Source organism: Orcinus orca, chromosome 2, assembly GCF_937001465.1.
Source record: "Orcinus orca chromosome 2, mOrcOrc1.1, whole genome shotgun sequence".
Classification (NCBI taxonomy): Eukaryota; Metazoa; Chordata; class Mammalia; order Artiodactyla; family Delphinidae; genus Orcinus; species Orcinus orca.
The window spans coordinates 35,526,857-35,540,029 of NC_064560.1; positions in this window are offsets into that span (position 1 = coordinate 35,526,857).

The window sequence follows — 13,173 nt, forward strand, 5'->3', positions numbered from 1 at the left end:
TTAAGCACAAGAAAAGGGGCTGAACATTGCCAACATTGCAGTTGGCCAAAAAGGCTGTATGCGTTTTTTTCTGTATAATTTCAAGAAAAGGGCATACACTTTTTTAGCCAACCAAACAGGTGGGCACTGGAAATCAATACTACAAAAGATATCACTTCACATCAGTCAGAAGAGCCATCCTCATAAAGTGTAAACACCAGAAATGCAGGACAGGGCAAGGAGAAGAGGGAGCCCTGTGAGGCTTATAGTGGAAATGTATATTGCCAACGGCCATTCTGGAGAAGTGTATTGTGTTTACTAAAGCATCTAAAAAATGAGCTACAGAGCATAGGGCACTTGCACTCATGGGCGTATATCTTGGGAAAAACAAAAATCGAGAGGACACAGTCACCCCAATGTTTACTGCCTCTCTGTTTAAAAGATCCTCGACTAGGATATAAGTTAAATGTCTCTGGAGGGAAAAAATGGATAGAGATGTGGTACTTATGTAGAGTGGAATATTACTCAGCCTGGAAATCAATGAAATATGGCCAGTTGTAACAACTCCGGAGGAGTTACGTATGATCATTCTAAGTGACATAATTCAAAAAGAAAAAGACACGTATCATAAGATATCACTTAAAGGTGGAATCCAAAATGGCTACACATGCAATAAATTACAAAACAAAAACATAGTCAAATATGTAGAAAACACGCGTAAGGCTGCTAAACGGGAAAGGTGGGGAGGGGTGAGGCATCATCCAGGAGGTTGAAATTAGCAAAGATACCATTCCAAATACCAAACTGATAATCAACAAGGCCTACACGGTAGCTAAAAGAACTGCACTCAGCACACTCAAGTCACCGGAAAAGAATATCTATGACTGGTAAGAATCTGAAAAAGAATTTATTGATGTCTCTCTGTACGTGAATCAAGTGGATGTACAGCAGCAAGAAACAGAGCTTTGAAAATCAGCTGTAACCAATATAGTAATAAATTGAAAAAAATAAACGACAGAGAGACAGAGAAAACCTCTTACAACTTTTCCTCAGGGACGGTGATGCAACGTGGATTGAACACATCTAGACCCACAGCAGGATGAGACATAAGGCTGGAAACTGTTTGCGATACGAGAAATGTGAGGTTAGGTGAGGAAATGCACACCCTTTAAAGTAACACTACCTGGTACCCATTCAATGGGTCCCAAATCTGCAGGTTCAAGGAATCTTCCTACAGCTAAAACATGCATGGAAAACCCAGAGGACTGTACACCATGTGATCGGGAGATGTGTCTAAAATGCACCTCATTTATCCTCTCCTGGTGCTCCTGTTCATCATTCCAGCCACATTACTTAGAATCTCCCCACTTAGAGAATCAGCACATTTAAACTTCTTTTTCACACATTTTGCAAATTGTGAGGAGGATGAACGGGAAGAGGGAGAACCAATGAGAGAATAGTTGTAGGGGTTTGGACGGGCACATGTCACTCTAATTTCCCATTAAGAATAAGAATTAAAAAAAGGCTCAGCCCGCCTCGCCAGAGCCAAAATAGGGCCTGAAGCAATCCTGCGGCTTTGAGGCCAGCTCACAAAAGAGAAACTTAAAAAATGGAGCTCAGGGTCACTGCAATTCACAAACCTGCAGAGTTATAAATGAAAACTAACGTCCAAAAATATGTTGAGGTAAGGCAAAGAAGAGGATCTGAATGCAAGACAGAATTGCAAGAAACAGATTTCAAGAGATAGATTGGACTCGTCTTTAAAGCACATGAAAAGCGGCAGAATTTCGACAATGATGCAATTGGCCCAAAAGGGAGTATGCGTTTTTTCCTGAATATATCCAGGAAAAAACGCATACGCACTTTATGGGCAACCAAGCAAGCAAGCAATGCAAATGTGCACAACAAAGGAGTCTCATTTCCCACTGGTCAAAAGGGCCATCCGAAAAAATTGTACAAACCAGAAATGCAGGACAGGCCATGGAGAACAGGGAGCCTTTATACACTGATGGACAGTGTGTGAACTGCCGAGAGCCACTCTGGAGAAGTGTATGGTGGTTCCTAAATCATCTAAAAAACAGAGCTACAGAGCATAGGGCACTTCCAATCACGGGAGTATATCTAGGGAAGTCTAAAAATCAACAAGACACAAGCACACCACAGTTTAGGGCTACTCTGTTTACAAGAACCTCAACTTCAGTACACCTTAAATATCCCAGGAAAGAGAACAATGGATAAAGAAAATGTGGTACTTATGTACAATGGAATATCTCTTCACCATGAAATCAATGTAATAAGGCTAGTAGAAGGATAAAGAGTGGATTTAGGTCCGATAATACTACTTGAAATAAGTCAAACAGAAAAAGAAACATATCATAAGATATCACTTATAGAGGGAGGATAAATATGGCTGCACAAAAAATGAATTACAAAACAGAACAGTGTCTCACATTTAGAAAACACACTTATGTCAGCTTAAGGGGAAAGGAGAGGTGGGGTGATGCATAAAACCAGAGTTTGAAATTAGCACAGATACCATTCAATAAACCAAATAGGCATTAGACAAGATCTACACCTTGCTCAATGAACTGGCCTCAACACACCCTATACACCACAGAGAAATATATCTGAGGAATAAGAATCTTAAAACCCATGTATTGATATATCTCCATAAGGGAATCAAGTGTGTGCAGAGCGGCACAAACACAGCAGTGAAAATGAGCTAAACCCCATTATAGAAATAAATTTTAAAACCAAAACGCAGAAACAATGAAAGAGAGAAAAATTCTTACAAAATTCGCTCAGGGGCTGTGATGCAACCTGGAATGACCACATATAAACCCACAGCTGGATAAGACATAAGGCTGGACACTTGGGGCTGAGAGGATTGGTGAGCTTTGGTGAGCAACTGCCGAAAGTTTAATGCAATACTTCATGCTACTCATTCCAAGGGTCCCAACACTCCAGGTTGAAGGGAATCTTCCTACAGCTAAACCATGCATGGGAAATCCAGCAGATGGTATACCATATGATCGGGAAAGGTTTCTAAAACGCACTTCATTTTCCTCTCCTGGGGCTCCGGATCAACATTCCAGCCACTTTACTAACAACATCCCCACATGGAGAGTCAATGCCTTTAAGTTCCGGGATCACACAGTCTGCAGTTAGTGCGGAGGATGAATGGGAATAGGGGGAACCAGTGAGAAAATAGCTGTAGCGGTTTCAATGGCAACATGTCACTCTAATTTCACATAGGAAGAAAAATTAACCAAAGGCACAGCAAGGCGACCCAGAAGAAGAATAGGGCCTGAAGATATCCTGTGGATATGAGGCAAGATCACAAAAATAAGAGCTGAAAAATGGAACTAAGGGCAACTGCAATTCAAAAAACCGCAGAGTTATAAAGGCCAACTATTTTCCAAAAGTATACTGAGGTAAGGCTATGAAGACGCACTGACAGCAAGGCAGAATTGCAGGAAACCGATTTCAGGAGGTAGACTGGAATTGCATGTAAAGCATAGGAAAAGAGGCAGAACGTCCACAATGATGCACTTGGCCAAAAAGGGCGTATGCGTTTTTACCTGAATATATTCAGGAAAAAACGCATACGCCCTTTTTGGCCAATCAAGCAAGCTTGCAAAGGAAATCTGCACTACAATGAAGTCTCACTGCCCCCTGTTCAAAAGGGCCATCTGAAAAAAGTGTAAAATCCAGAAAGGCAGGACAGGCCATGAAGAACTGGGAGCCTTGTTATGCTGATGGGCGGAATGTAAATTGCCAACAGCCACTCTGGAGAAGTGTATGGTGTTTCCTGAAACTTCTAAAAAACAAAGCAACAGAGCCTAGGGCACTTACAGTTATGGTCCTATAGCTTAGGGAAATTAAAATCAAAAAGACCCAGCCATCCCAATGTTTGGGACGGCTCTGTTTACAAGAACCTCGTTTACGGTACAAGTTCAATATCACAGAAAGCGAAAAATGGATAAAGACTTTGAGGTACTTAAATACAATGCAATGTCACTCAGCAATGAAATCTATGTCATCAGGACCGTAGCATCATAATGAGTGGATTCAGGTACGATGATTCTAAGTGAAATAAGTCACACAGAAAAAGAAACATCATAAGATATCACTAATACACGGAATGTAAACTTGGCTACACAGGAACTGAATTACAAAACAGAACAGGGTCTCAAATGTAGAAAACCAACTTATGCTTGCTTAAGGGGAAAGGTGAGTTGGGGTGTTGCATAAAACCACAGATTGAAATGAGCACAGATACCGTTCCATAAGCCAAATATGTAATAGACAAGAGCTACTCCTTGCTCAACAAAGTGGACTCAACACCCCATATTAAACGCCTAAGAATATATCTGACTAGTAAGAATCTTAAAACCTATGGATTTATATGTCTCCGAAAGAGAATCAAGCATGTGTACAGCAGCAAAAACGCAGCAGTGATAGGATTGGTGAGGTACGGTGAACAAATGCAGACCCTTTGAAGTCATATTGCATGGTACCCATTCCATGGGTCTCAACTCTCCAGGTTTAAGTATTCTTCCTTCAGCTAAAACATGCATGTGGATCCCAGAGTATGATCCACCGTGTGATCGGGAAACGTGTTCAAATGTGTCTCAGTTTTCGTCCCCTGGTACTCGGGTGCAACATTCCGGTGCTTTGCTAACACTCTCCCCACTTGGAGAGTCAGTGCCTTTAACCTCCTGTTTGGCCCAGTTTGCAATTTCTGCGGAAAATGAACAGGAATAGGGAGAACCAATGAGAGACTAGCTGGATGTGTCTGGACGGGCAAATTTAACTCTCATTCCCCACCAGGAAGAGGAATTAACCAAAGGCTCAGCGTGCCATGCCGGAATCACACTAGGGCCTGAAGCAATCCTGCGGTGTTGCGGCCAGCTCACAAGAAAGCAAGTTGAAGAATGGAGTTCAGGGGCACTGTAATTCACAAACCTGCAGAGCTATAAATGACAGCTATCGTCCAAAAATATATTGAAGTAAGGCTCACAAGAGGACTTGAAAGCGGGGCACAATTACAGGAAACTGATTTCAGGAGGTAGACTGGAATCGCATGTAAAGCATAGGAAAAGAGGCAGAACGTCCACAATGATGCACTTGGCCAAAAGGGGCGTATGTGTTTTTTCCTGAATATATTCAGGAAAAAATGCATACGCCCTTTTTGGCCAACCAAGCAAGCTTGCAAAGGAAATCTGCACTACAATGAAGTCGAACTGCCCCCAGGTCAAAAGGGCCATCTGAAAAAGTGTACAATCCAGAAAGTCAGGACAGGCCATGGAGAACTGGGAGCCTTGTTATGCTGATGGGCAGGATGTAAATTGAGAACAGCCACTCTGGAGAAGTGTATGGTGTTTCCTGAAACATCTAAAAAACAAACCAACGGAGCCTAGGGCACTTCCACTTATGGTCCTATAGCTTAGGGAAATTAAATCAAAAAGATACAGCCACCCCACAGTTAGGGACGGCTCTGTTAACAAGAACCTCGTTTACGGTACAAGTTCAATATCGCAGAAAGTGAAAAATGGATAATGAAGTTGTGGTACATACCTACAATGCAATATCACTCAGCAATGAAATCTATGTCATCAGGTCCGTAGCAGCATAATGAGTGGATTCAGGTACGATGATTCTAAGTGAAATAAGTCACACAGAAAAAGAAACATCATAAGATATCACTAATACACGGAATGTAAACTTGCTACACAGGAACTGAATTACAAAACAGAACAGGGTCTCAAATGTAGAAAACCAACTTATGCTTGCTTAAGGGGAAAGGTGAGTTGGGGTGCTGCATAAAACCAGAGATTGAAATTAGCACAGATACCGTTCTATAAGCCAAATATGTAATAGACAAGAGCTACTCCTTGCTCAACGAAGTGGACTCAACACCCCATATTAAACGCCTAAGAATGTACCTGACTAGTAAGAATCTTAAAACCTATGGATTTATATGTCTCCGAAAGAGAATCAAGCATGTGTACAGCAGCAAAAACGCAGCAGTGATAGGATTGGTGAGGTACGGTGAACAAATGCAGACCCTTTGAAGTCATATTGCATGGTACCCATTCCATGGGTCTCAACTCTCCAGGTTTAAGTATTCTTCCTTCAGCTAAAACATGCATGTGGATCCCAGAGTATGATCCACCGTGTGATCGGGAAACGTGTTCAAATGTGTCTCAGTTTTCGTCCCCTGGTACTCGGGTGCAACATTCCAGATGCTTTACTAACACTCTCCCCACTTGGAGAGTCAGTGCCTTTAACCTCCTATTTGGCCCAGTTTGCAATTTCTGCGGAAAATGAACAGGAATAGGGAGAACCAATGAGAGACTAGATGGAGGTGTCTGGACGGGCAAATTTAACTCCCATTTCCCACCAGAAAGAGGAATTAACCAAAGGCTCAGCGTGCCATGCCGGAACCACACTAGGGCCTGAAGCAATCCTGCGGTGTTGCGGCCAGCTCACAAGAAAGCGAGTTGAAGAAAGGAGTTCAGGGGCACTGTAATTCACAAACCTGCAGAGTTATAAATGACAGCTATCGTCCAAAAATATATTGAAGTAAGGCTGCCAAGAGGACTTGAAAGCAGGGCACAATTGCAGGAAACCGATTTCAGGAGGTAGACGGGAATTGCTTGTAAAGCATAGGAAAAGAGGCAGAACGTCCACAATGATGCACTTGGCCAAAAAGGGCGTATGCGTTTTTTCCTGAATATATTCAGGAAAAAACGCATATGCCCTTTTTGGCCAACCAAGCAAGCTTGCAAAGGAAATCTGCACTACAATGAAGTCTCACTGCCCCCCGGTCAAAAGGGCCATCTGAAAAAAGTGTAAAATCCAGAAAGGCAGGACAGGCCATGGAGAACTGGGAGCCTTGTCATGCTGATGGGCGGGATGTAAATTGCCAACAGCCACTCTGGAGAAGTGTATGGTGTTTCCTGAAACATCTACAAAACAAAGCAACAGAGCCTAGGGCACTTCAACTTATGGTCCTACAGCTTAGGGAAATTAAAATCAAAAAGACACAGCCACCCCAAGTTTGGGACGACTCTGTTTACAAGAACCTCGTTTATGGTACAAGTTCAATATCACAGAAAGGGAAAAATGGATAAACAAGGTGTGGTACTTATGTACAATGCAATATCACTCAGCAATGAAATCTATGTCATCAGGCCCATAGCAGCATAATGAGTGGATTCAGGTACGATGATTCTAAGTGAAATAATTCACACAGAAAAAGAAACATCATAAGATATCTCTAATACACGGAATGTAAACTTGGCTACACAGGAACTGAATTACAAAACAGAACAGGGCCTCAAATGTAGAAAACCAACTTATGCTTGCTTAACGGGAAAGGTGAGTTGGGGTGCTGCATAAAACCAGAGATTGAAATTAGCACAGATACCGTTCCATAAGCCAAATATGTAATAGACAAGAGCTACTCCTTGCTCAATGAAGTGGACTCAACACCCCATATTAAACGCCTAAGAATATACCTGACTAGTAAGAATCTTAAAACCTATGGATTTATATGTCTCCAAAAGAGAATCAAGCGTGTGTGCAGCGGCATAAACGCAGCAGTGATAGGATTGGTGAGGTACGGTGAGCAAATGCAGACCCTTTGAAGTCATATTGCATGGTACCCATTCCATGGGTCTCAACTCTCCAGGTTTAAGGGATTCTTCCTTCAGCTAAAACATGCATGTGGAACCCAGAGTATGATCCACCGTGTGATCAGGAAACGTGTTCAAATGTGTCTCAGTTGTCATCTCCTGGTACTCGGGTGCAACATTCCAGATGCTTTACTAACACTCTCCCCACTTGGAGAGATAGGGCTTATAACCTCCTGTTTGGCCCATTTTGCAATTTCTGCAGAAAATGAACACGAATAGGAGAACCAATGAGAGACTAGCTGGAGGTGTCTGAGCGGGCAAATTTAACTCTCATATCCCACCAGGAAGAGGAATTAACCAAAGGCTCAGCGTGCCATGCCGGAACCACACTAGGGCCTGAAGCAATCCTGCGGTGTTGCGGCAAGCTCACAAGAAAGCGAGTTTAAGAAAGGAGCTCAGGGGCACTGTCATTCACAAACCTGCAGAGTTATAAATGACAGCTATCGTCCAAAAATATATTGAAGTAAGGCTGACAAGAGGACTTGAAAGCAGGGCACAATTGCAGGAAACTGATTTCAGGAGGTAGACTGGAATTGCATGTAAAGCATAGGAAAAGAGGCAGAACGTCCACAATGATGCACTTGGCCAAAAGGGGCGTATGTGTTTTTTCCTGAATATATTCAGGAAAAAACGCATATGTCCTTTTTGGCCAACCAAGCAAGCTTGCAAAGGAAATCTGCACTACAATGAAGTCTCACTGCCCCCCGGTCAAAAGGGCCATCTGACAAAACTGTACAATCCAGAAAGGAAGGACAGGCCATGGAGAACTGGGAGCCTTGTTATGCTGATGGGCGGGATGTAAATTGCCAACAGCCACTCTGGAGAAGTGTATGGTGTTTCCTGAAACATCTAAAAAACAAAGCAACGGAGCCTAGGGCACTTCCACTTATGGTCCTATAGCTTAGGGAAATTAAATCAAAAAGATACAGCCACCCCACAGTTAGGGACGGCTCTGTTAACAAGAACCTCGTTTACGGTACAAGTTCAATATCGCAGAAAGTGAAAAATGGATAAAGAAGATGTGGTACTTACCTACAATGCAATATCACTCAGCAATGAAATCTATGTCATCAGGCCCATAGCAGCATAATGAGTGGATTCAGGTACGATGATTCTAAGTGAAATAAGTCACACAGAAAAAGAAACATCATAAGATATCACTAATACACGGAATGTAAACTTGCTACACAGGAACTGAATTACAAAACAGAACAGGGTCTCAAATGTAGAAAACCAACTTATGCTTGCTTAAGGGGAAAGGTGAGTTGGGGTGCTGCATAAAACCAGAGATTGAAATTAGCACAGATACCGTTCCATAAGCCGAATATGTAATAGACAAGAGCTACTCCTTGCTAAACGAAGTGGACTCAACACCCCATATTAAACGCCTAAGAATATACCTGACTAGTAAGAATCTTAAAACCTATGGATTTATATGTCTCCGAAAGAGAATCAAGCATGTGTACAGCGGCATAAACGCAGCAGTGATAGGATTGGTGAGGTACGGTGAACAAATGCAGACCCTTTGAAGTCATATTGCATGGTACCCATTCCATGGGTCTCAACTCTCCAGGTTTAAGTATTCTTCCTTCACGTAAAACATGCATGTGGAACCCAGAGTATGATCCACCGTGTGATCGGGAAACGTGTTCAAATGTGTCTCAGTTTTTGTCCCCTGGTACTCGGGTGCAACATTCCGGCGCTTTACTAACTCTCTCCCCACTTGGAGAGTCAGGGCCTTTAACCTCCTGTTTGGCCCAGTTTGCATTATCGGCGGAAAAAGAACAGGAATATGGAGAACCAATCAGAGACTAGCTGGAGATGTCTGGACGGGCAAATTTAACTCTCATTTCCCACCAGGAAGAGGAATTAACCAAAGGCTCAGCCTGCCATGCCGGAACCGCACTAGAGCCTGAAGCAATCCTGCAGTGTTGCGGCCAGCTCACAAGAAAGCGAGTTGAAGAAAGGAGCTCAGGGGTACTGTAATTCACAAACCTGCAGAGTTATAAATGACAGGTATCGTCCAAAAATATATTGAAGTAAGGCTGCCAAGAGGACTTGAAAGCGGGGCACAATTGCAGGAAACCGATTTCAGGAGGTAGACTGGAATTGCATGTAAAGCATAGGAAAAGAGGCAGAACGTCCACAATGATGCACTTGGCCAAAAAGTGCGTATGCGTTTTTTCCTGAATATATTCAGCAAAAAACGCATACGCACTTTTTGGCCAACCAAGCAAGCTTGCAAAGGAAATCTGCACTACAATGAAGTCTCACTGCCCTCCCGGTCAAAAGGGCAATCTGAAAAAAGTGTAAAATCCAGAAAGGCAGGACAGGCCATGGAGAACTGGGAGCCTTGTTATGCTGATGGGTGGGACGTAAATTGCCAACAGCCACTCTGGAGAAGTGTATGGTGTTTCCTGAAACATCCAAAAAACAAAGCAACAGAGCCTAGGGCATTTCCACTTATGGTCCTATAGCTTAGGGAAATTAAAATCAAAAAGACACAGCCACCCCAAAGTTTGGGACGGCTGTGTTTACAAGAACCTCCTTTACGGTACAAGTTCAATATCGCAGAAATCGAAAAATGGATAAAGACGTTGTGGTACTTACGTACAATGCAATATCACTCAGCAATGAAATCTATGTCATCAGGCCCCAGCAGCATAATGAGTGGATTCAGGTATGATGATTCTAAGTGAAATAAGTCACACAGAAAAAGAAACATCATAAGATATCACTACTACACGGAATGTAAACTTGCTACACAGGAACTGAATTACAAAACAGAACAGGGTCTCAAATGTAAAAAACCAACTTATGCTTGCTTAAGGGGAAAGGTGAGTTGGGGTGCTGCATAAAACCAGAGATTGAAATTAGCACAGATACCGTTCCCTAAGCCAAATATGTAATAGACAAGAGCTACTCCTTGCTCAACAAAGTGGACTCAACACCCCATATTAAACGCCTAAGAATATACCTGACTAGTAAGAATCTTTAAACCTATGGATTTATATGTCTCCGAAAGAGAATCAAGCGTGTGTACAGCGGCATAAACGCAGCAGTGATAGGATTGGTGAGGTACGGTGAACAAATGCAGACCCTTTGAAATCATATTGCATGCTACCCATTCCATGGGTCTCAACTCTCCAGGTTTAAGTATTCTTCCTTCACGTAAAACATGCATGTGGAACCCAGAGTATGATCCACCGTGTGATCGGGAAACGTGTTCAAATGTGTCTCAGTTTTTGTCCCCTGGTACTCGGGTGCAACATTCCGGCGCTTTACTAACTCTCTCCCCACTTGGAGAGTCAGGGCCTTTAACCTCCTGTTTGGCCCAGTTTGCATTATCGGCGGAAAAAGAACAGGAATATGGAGAACCAATCAGAGACTAGCTGGAGATGTCTGGACGGGCAAATTTAACTCTCATTTCCCACCAGGAAGAGGAATTAACCAAAGGCTCAGCCTGCCATGCCGGAACCGCACTAGAGCCTGAAGCAATCCTGCAGTGTTGCGGCCAGCTCACAAGAAAGCGAGTTGAAGAAAGGAGCTCAGGGGTACTGTAATTCACAAACCTGCAGAGTTATAAATGACAGGTATCGTCCAAAAATATATTGAAGTAAGGCTGCCAAGAGGACTTGAAAGCGGGGCACAATTGCAGGAAACCGATTTCAGGAGGTAGACTGGAATTGCATGTAAAGCATAGGAAAAGAGGCAGAACGTCCACAATGATGCACTTGGCCAAAAAGTGCGTATGCGTTTTTTCCTGAATATATTCAGCAAAAAACGCATACGCACTTTTTGGCCAACCAAGCAAGCTTGCAAAGGAAATCTGCACTACAATGAAGTCTCACTGCCCTCCCGGTCAAAAGGGCAATCTGAAAAAAGTGTAAAATCCAGAAAGGCAGGACAGGCCATGGAGAACTGGGAGCCTTGTTATGCTGATGGGTGGGACGTAAATTGCCAACAGCCACTCTGGAGAAGTGTATGGTGTTTCCTGAAACATCCAAAAAACAAAGCAACAGAGCCTAGGGCACTTCCACTTATGGTCCTATAGCTTAGGGAAATTAAAATCAAAAAGACACAGCCACCCCAAAGTTTGGGACGGCTGTGTTTACAAGAACCTCCTTTACGGTACAAGTTCAATATCGCAGAAATCGAAAAATGGATAAAGACGTTGTGGTACTTACGTACAATGCAATATCACTCAGCAATGAAATCTATGTCATCAGGCCCCAGCAGCATAATGAGTGGATTCAGGTATGATGATTCTAAGTGAAATAAGTCACACAGAAAAAGAAACATCATAAGATATCACTACTACACGGAATGTAAACTTGCTACACAGGAACTGAATTACAAAACAGAACAGGGTCTCAAATGTAGAAAACCAACTTATGCTTGCTTAAGGGGAAAGGTGAGTTGGGGTGCTGCATAAAACCAGAGATTGAAATTAGCACAGATACCGTTCCCTAAGCCAAATATGTAATAGACAAGAGCTACTCCTTGCTCAACAAAGTGGACTCAACACCCCATATTAAACGCCTAAGAATATACCTGACTAGTAAGAATCTTAAAACCTATGGATTTATATGTCTCCAAAAGAGAATCAAGCGTGTGTACAGCGGCATAAACGCAGCAGTGATAGGATTGGTGAGGTACGGTGAACAAATGCAGACCCTTTGAAGTCATATTGCATGGTACCCATTCCATGGGTCTCAACTCTCCAGGTTTAAGTATTCTTCCTTCACGTAAAACATGCATGTGGAACCCAGAGTATGATCCACCGTGTGATCGGGAAACGTGTTCAAATGTGTCTCAGTTTTTGTCCCCTGGTACTCGGGTGCAACATTCCGGCGCTTTACTAACTCTCTCCCCACTTGGAGAGTCAGGGCCTTTAACCTCCTGTTTGGCCCAGTTTGCATTATCGGCGGAAAAAGAACAGGAATATGGAGAACCAATCAGAGACTAGCTGGAGATGTCTGGACGGGCAAATTTAACTCTCATTTCCCACCAGGAAGAGGAATTAACCAAAGGCTCAGCCTGCCATGCCGGAACCGCACTAGAGCCTGAAGCAATCCTGCAGTGTTGCGGCCAGCTCACAAGAAAGCGAGTTGAAGAAAGGAGCTCAGGGGCACTGTAATTCACAAATCTGCAGAGTTATAAATGACAGGTATCCTCCAAAAATATATTGAAGTAAGGCTGCCAAGAGGACTTGAAAGCGGGGCACAATTGCAGGAAACCGATTTCAGGAGGTAGACTGGAATTGCATGTAAAGCATAGGAAAAGAGGCAGAACGTCCACAATGATGCACTTGGCCAAAAAGTGCGTATGCGTTTTTTCCTGAATATATTCAGCAAAAAACGCATACGCACTTTTTGGGCAACCAAGCAAGCTTGCAAAGGAAATCTGCACTACAATGAAGTCTCACTGCCCTCCCGGTCAAAAGGGCAATCTGAAAAAAGTGTAAAATCCAGAAAGGCAGGACAGGCCA